This window comes from Microtus ochrogaster, chromosome 7 (genome assembly GCF_000317375.1).
Source record: "Microtus ochrogaster isolate Prairie Vole_2 chromosome 7, MicOch1.0, whole genome shotgun sequence".
Lineage (NCBI taxonomy): Eukaryota > Metazoa > Chordata > Mammalia > Rodentia > Cricetidae > Microtus > Microtus ochrogaster.
Window position 1 is genome coordinate 62,952,014 of NC_022014.1, and position 5,763 is coordinate 62,957,776.

Below are 5,763 nucleotides of genomic sequence, written 5' to 3' on the forward strand. Positions count from 1 at the left end.
AGAAACCCTGTCTCGAAAAACCAAAACAAGAAAAAAAAATTTTTATATGCCTGATGGTTGGCTTTTCCTGGCTGCTCATATTCCAAGTAATTGAGTTTAACATTATCCAAATAATACAGCTGTAAAACTTATATTCATTCTGGAATTATTGAGAATTTGTGGCATTCATGATATAAACTGTAATACTTTGAATGAGAAATGCACAACTCATACATTTGAATATGTGGTCCCTATTGGTGGTGCTGTTTTGGGGAAGTTTAGGAGACACATTCTTTCTGGAAGAAGTATATCACTTGGGACTGACATTGAGAGTGTATAGCTTCCCCTAATTCTACCATTCCACTTCAGGATTGCTGTTAAAAGATTTGATCTTTTGGCTTTCTGCTGCTGCAGTGCCTGTGCCTTGTCATGCTTCTATCCTGACATGATAGATGTTTATACCTCTGAATCCATAAATCAAAATAAACTGTCTTAAATTGCCTTTGGTCATGGTGTTTTATCACAGTAGTAGAAAAGTAACATACAGAGGTCTACTTCATACTTACTGATATCAAATTTTTCTTTTTCAGCCAGTGCTATTGACACCAAGAGTCATAAAAAGATTCTCTTTTATATCCACCACCCACACAAATATAACAAAGCTTTTAAATAAAAAACAGCCTGACAAAACAGGTCACGCACACACACATATATAATTTATGTATTTTTAATTACTATTCAGTTCAGCCTCCAGATCAAATGTGGTAAGATGAGACTCATTGCTAAGGAAGACTTTAAAATTTTAATTTTTAAATTTATTTATTATGTATACAATATTATTCTGTCTGTGTGTATGTCTGGAGGCCAGAAGAGGGCACCAGACCTCATTACAGATGGTTGTGAGCCACTATGTGGTTGCCGGGAATTGAACTCATGACCTTTGGAAGAGCAGGCAATGCTCTTAACCACTGAGCCATCTCTCCAGCCCTAAAATTTTAATTTTTAAAAGGGAAGTAAATGGATGAACACACTGGCACACAGTGACAGACTGTAAGTACTACATACTACAAAAGGATAATCTCAGCCAAGGTTGACTTAAAAAGTTTTCTCTAGAACAAGTGGCATTCAGACTGGGGATATGTAGCTCCATTGGTCGAGTACTTACCTAGCAAGCATGAAACCTTGTGGTGTGGGATAATGCTCTTGTACACTGAAAACTTGTATTGGTGTAATAAAACGCTGATTGGTCAGTAACCAGGCAGGAATTATAGGCAGGACAACCAGACTAAGAGAATTCTGGGAAAAGGAAAGGCAGAGAGTAGTCACCAGCCAGGCACAAAGGAAGCAAGAGAGAATGCCTTACTGAGAAAAGGTACCAAGCCATGTGACTAAACATAGACAAGAATTATGAGTTAAGTTGTAAGAGCTTGTTAATAATAAGCCTGAAGCTGGGTGGTGATGGCGCACACACCTTTAATCCCAGCATTCAGGAGGCAGAGGCAGGCAGATCTCTGTGAGTTTGAAGCCAGCCTGGTTTACAAGAGCTAGTTTCCAGGACAGGCTTCAAAACTACAGAGAAACCCTGTATCAAAAAACAAACACAAGACAAAACAAAAGCCTGAGCTAATAGGCCAAACAGTTTATAATTAATATAAGCCTCTATGTGTTTCTTTGGGACTGAATGGCTGTGGGACCTAATGGGCACATCTTCCATCTACACCTTCTATACGCTGGGTTCAATATTCAGCACCACAGGATCAGTGTAGTAGTGTATGGCAATAATCCTAGAATTTGGGAAGTAGAGGTAGGATCAGGAGTTCAAGGTCACCCTAAGCTACATAATAAACTTGAGTCTAGATAGATGAGACCCCAACTTCAAGAAAGTAAATGACACTCAAACTATTACTTGACCTACTGGATGAAGACTGAAAACTGTAAAACCTTTTTAAAGCCCCTTCTCAGTACATTAAAATCTTTTCCATTGTTTTAACTCTGGTTAACTATGTAGAATATTAAAGATGTATTGCATTTGTTTATACTGTGGAACATTTGTATAATCATGCAAAACTGTGTTGCTTTCTTTTATGTTGCATTTGTTTTGTTACTTTGCCTGTATAAAACACCCGATTAAGCCGGGCGGTGGTGGCGCACGCCTTTAATCCCAGCACTCGGGAGGCAGAGGCAGGCGGATCTCTGTGAGTTCGAGGCCAGCCTGGTCTACAAGAGCTAATTCCAGGACAGGAACCAAAAGCTACAGAGAAACCCTGTCTCGAAAAATAAAAATAAATAAATAAATAAATAAATAAATAAATAAATAAATAAAAATAAAAACACCCGATTAGTCTACTAAAAAGCTGAACAGCCAATAGAGAGGCAGGAGAAAGGATAGGCGGGGCTGACGGCAGAGAGAATAAATAGGAGAAAAAGAAAGCTCAAGGTATGAGAGAGGAAGGGGAGGATTTTAGGGGCCAGCTACATAGCAAGCCACAGAATGAGAAGTGAAGAAAGGTATACAGAAATAGAGATAAAAAGCCCAGAGGCAAAAAGATAGGATAATTTAAGAAAAGCTGGCTAGAAATAATCCAAGCTAAGGCAGGGCACTATAAGAAGGAATAAGCCTGGTGTGATTTCTTGGGGAGCTGGGTGGCAAGCTCCACAAAAGCCAAGAGTAAAAACAACAAGATAACTTTTTTTGTTGTTGTTTCAGCTAAACCCTACTATTCCTAGATAACCTAGCTTAAAACTCATTTACTTTCTCCACACGCTACTTATTGACTATTTTACTCCATTAACCTGTCGACCATGTTAGCATGCCAGTAGCCACACCTGGACTTAACAGAACAAGCATTTACATTTCCAGGGACTGGAGGATGTCTGTTAGTGGGTGTAGAGTGTTTGCCTAGTATGCACAAGTCTCAGAGTTCAATCCTCAGTACCACAAAACTGAGCATATATGCAAGTGTTTTCCACAAACAAAACACCAATCTGATGCTAGGGTATAGTTTGGATTAACCAATTCCATTTCATGTTTTAAATGAATCAAGTAACCTTACATTAGGGAACACAGGTGGATTTTATCTGAACACATTATTTTGAGCAATCTTTAACAAACTCACAAAGGAAATTTTGTATTAATTTGTATTTTAAGTTTAAAGGAGCATTGAACAGTAATAAGGATTATTTTGAACATCTTTGGGAGACTGAAGATTGCAATTTAAATTTATTAGGTCCAATGAGATGGCTTAGTGGGTGCTGGTGCCTGCTCCCCAGGCTGATGACCCGAGTCCCAGTTCTGGTAACCACATACTGGAAGGAGAGAACCAAATCCCACTGTAGTCCTTCTGATGTCCATATGAACCCCATGGCATACACATGACCATACACAAACACAAGCACACAGAATGAAAAAGACATAAATTCATTTATTTCTGGTATTATCTCACTTGCCCTGCTAAGAAAAAAAAAAAGACAGATTGGAAATCTTGCAAAAGAACATTTTAAAAGCTCATTCTTCTTCTTCTTATTATTTTTTTTTTTGTTTTTTCGAGACAGGGTTTCTCCGTAGCTTTTTTTGGGTTCCTGTCCTGGAACTAGATCTTCTAGACCAGGCTGGCCTCGAACTCACAGAGATCCGCCTGCTTCTGCCTCCCGAGTGCTGGGATTAAAGGTGTGCGCCACCACCGCCCAGCTGGAAGTTCTTTTTTTTAAAGGAATACCAATACACACACACACACACACACACACACACACACACACACACACACACCAATGTATACCAAGATACCAGTATATACCAATAATATCAATATATACAAACACACTATAAAAAATTCCCTGGAGCCAGAGATGTCAGATGATAAAATGATTGTGTTTATGAGGCCCTGAGTTCAATCCCCAACACTGATGACATATGTCTGTAATCCCAGAATTTAGGAAATGAAAGCAGAAGAATCAGTTTAGGCCAGTCTAGGCTGTACATGAGACAGTGTTTCATAACAAACAAAAAAAAATTCAAAAAAAATGCTTAAAGCTGATTCAAGCAAGAATCACCACCTGATATAGATCTTTGTGTTTGTAATGTGATATTTTAATAATCCTAAAGTATCTTTCCTTAAAACTACTTTTTAAATTGAAAATATTTATTTCTAAGTATGTGTAGGAATGATGTGTTTGTGTGGGCTTGTGTGCCATGGCACATATATGGAGGTCAAAGAACAACTTCTTAGTATTAGTTGTCTCATTCCACTCTTTATATGGGTTCAGGGAATCATACTCAGTCTCCACTAGGTCAAGTGCCATTACCCAAAGAGCTGTCTTTCCAGCCCTGAAGTACTTTGGAATTTTTTTTAAAGATTTATTTATTTATTACATATACAACATTCTGCCTTCATGTATGACTGTATGCCAGAAGAGGACATCAGATCTCATTATAGAGGCTGTGAGTCACTATGTGGTTGCTGGGCATTGAACTCAGGACCTCTGCAAGAGCAGCCAGTGCTCTTAACCTCTGAGCCATTCATTGCTCCAGCCCTACTTTGGAATTTTAAAAGAAGTTGAAGAAATTTTGCGTAAAGACCATATAATAAAGATTAGCATCACTAATAAGGGCAAATACTATATACTTTCAGCTGTGATACCCTAGAAGAGATTCTGATAGCTTAAGAAGCATTCAAGTAAAAACTGTGTAACGGTGGAGCAGGGTAGATTTGTACAAGCATGAGTACCTGAGTTCAGATCCTAGCACACTTGTTAAATACTGCTGTAGCAGCTCAGTCCCGGCACTGGTAGGTGGAGACAGAATGATTCCTGGGGCTTGCTGGCCAGCCACCCTAACTAGTTGGTAAGCCCTCAAACAGTAAGGTGAAAGTGATAGACCTTAACACTGACGTCAACCCCTGGTTCCTCATGGGGTGGTGTGCATGCACATACACAGCCTTAGGAAGAAGAGAGAAATCCAAACCAATGCTACCATATAAAATAACAACTCAGGGTTGTTGTTGTTTTTAAAAAATAATTCTGTTAAGTTAAAGACTGCAGATTTTTTTTTTCAGATTGAAATGGGAGGAAGAAGAGCAGACTAAATATAGGACATGATCCTTTGCTGAATCTCAAACTGGAAAAAAGTCTAAAAGCTTATTAATAGTTGAGAGGTGTGGCACACACCTTTAATCCCAGCACTGAGAATCAGAGGCATGATGTGCGATTCCCGTCTGTATGCTGTGAATACCATTGATGAATAAAGAAACTGCTTTGAGCCTATAGCAGAGCAGGACAAAACTTAGGTAAGTGTGTGTGTGTGGAGGGGGGGTACACTAAACTGAATGCTGGGAGGAAGAAGGTGAAGTCAGGAAGAAGCCATGGAGCCTCTGCGAGAGATAGACATGCCAAAATTTTGCCATAAGCCACTGCCATGTAGTGATACACAGATTAATGGAGATGGGTTAAATTAATATGTAAGAGTTAACCAATAAGAAGCTAGAGCTAATGGACCAAGCAGTGATTTAAGTAATACAGCTTCTGTGTGATTATTTTGGGAGTCTGAGCAGCTGGGAAACAAACAAGCAGCCTCCTCCAACAGAGGCAGACAGATATCTGAGTTCAAGGCCAACCTGGTCTACAGAGAAAGTTCCAGGACAACCACTGCCATAGAGAGAAACCCTATATCAAAACGAACAAATGACAATGAAAAAAGATTAGGCATATTTGTCCCTTAAATTCCTCTTCTGGGAGTTCCTCCATGTCTACTTTCATTCAGCTGGAAAAAAAAAGAGAGAGATTTTTTTT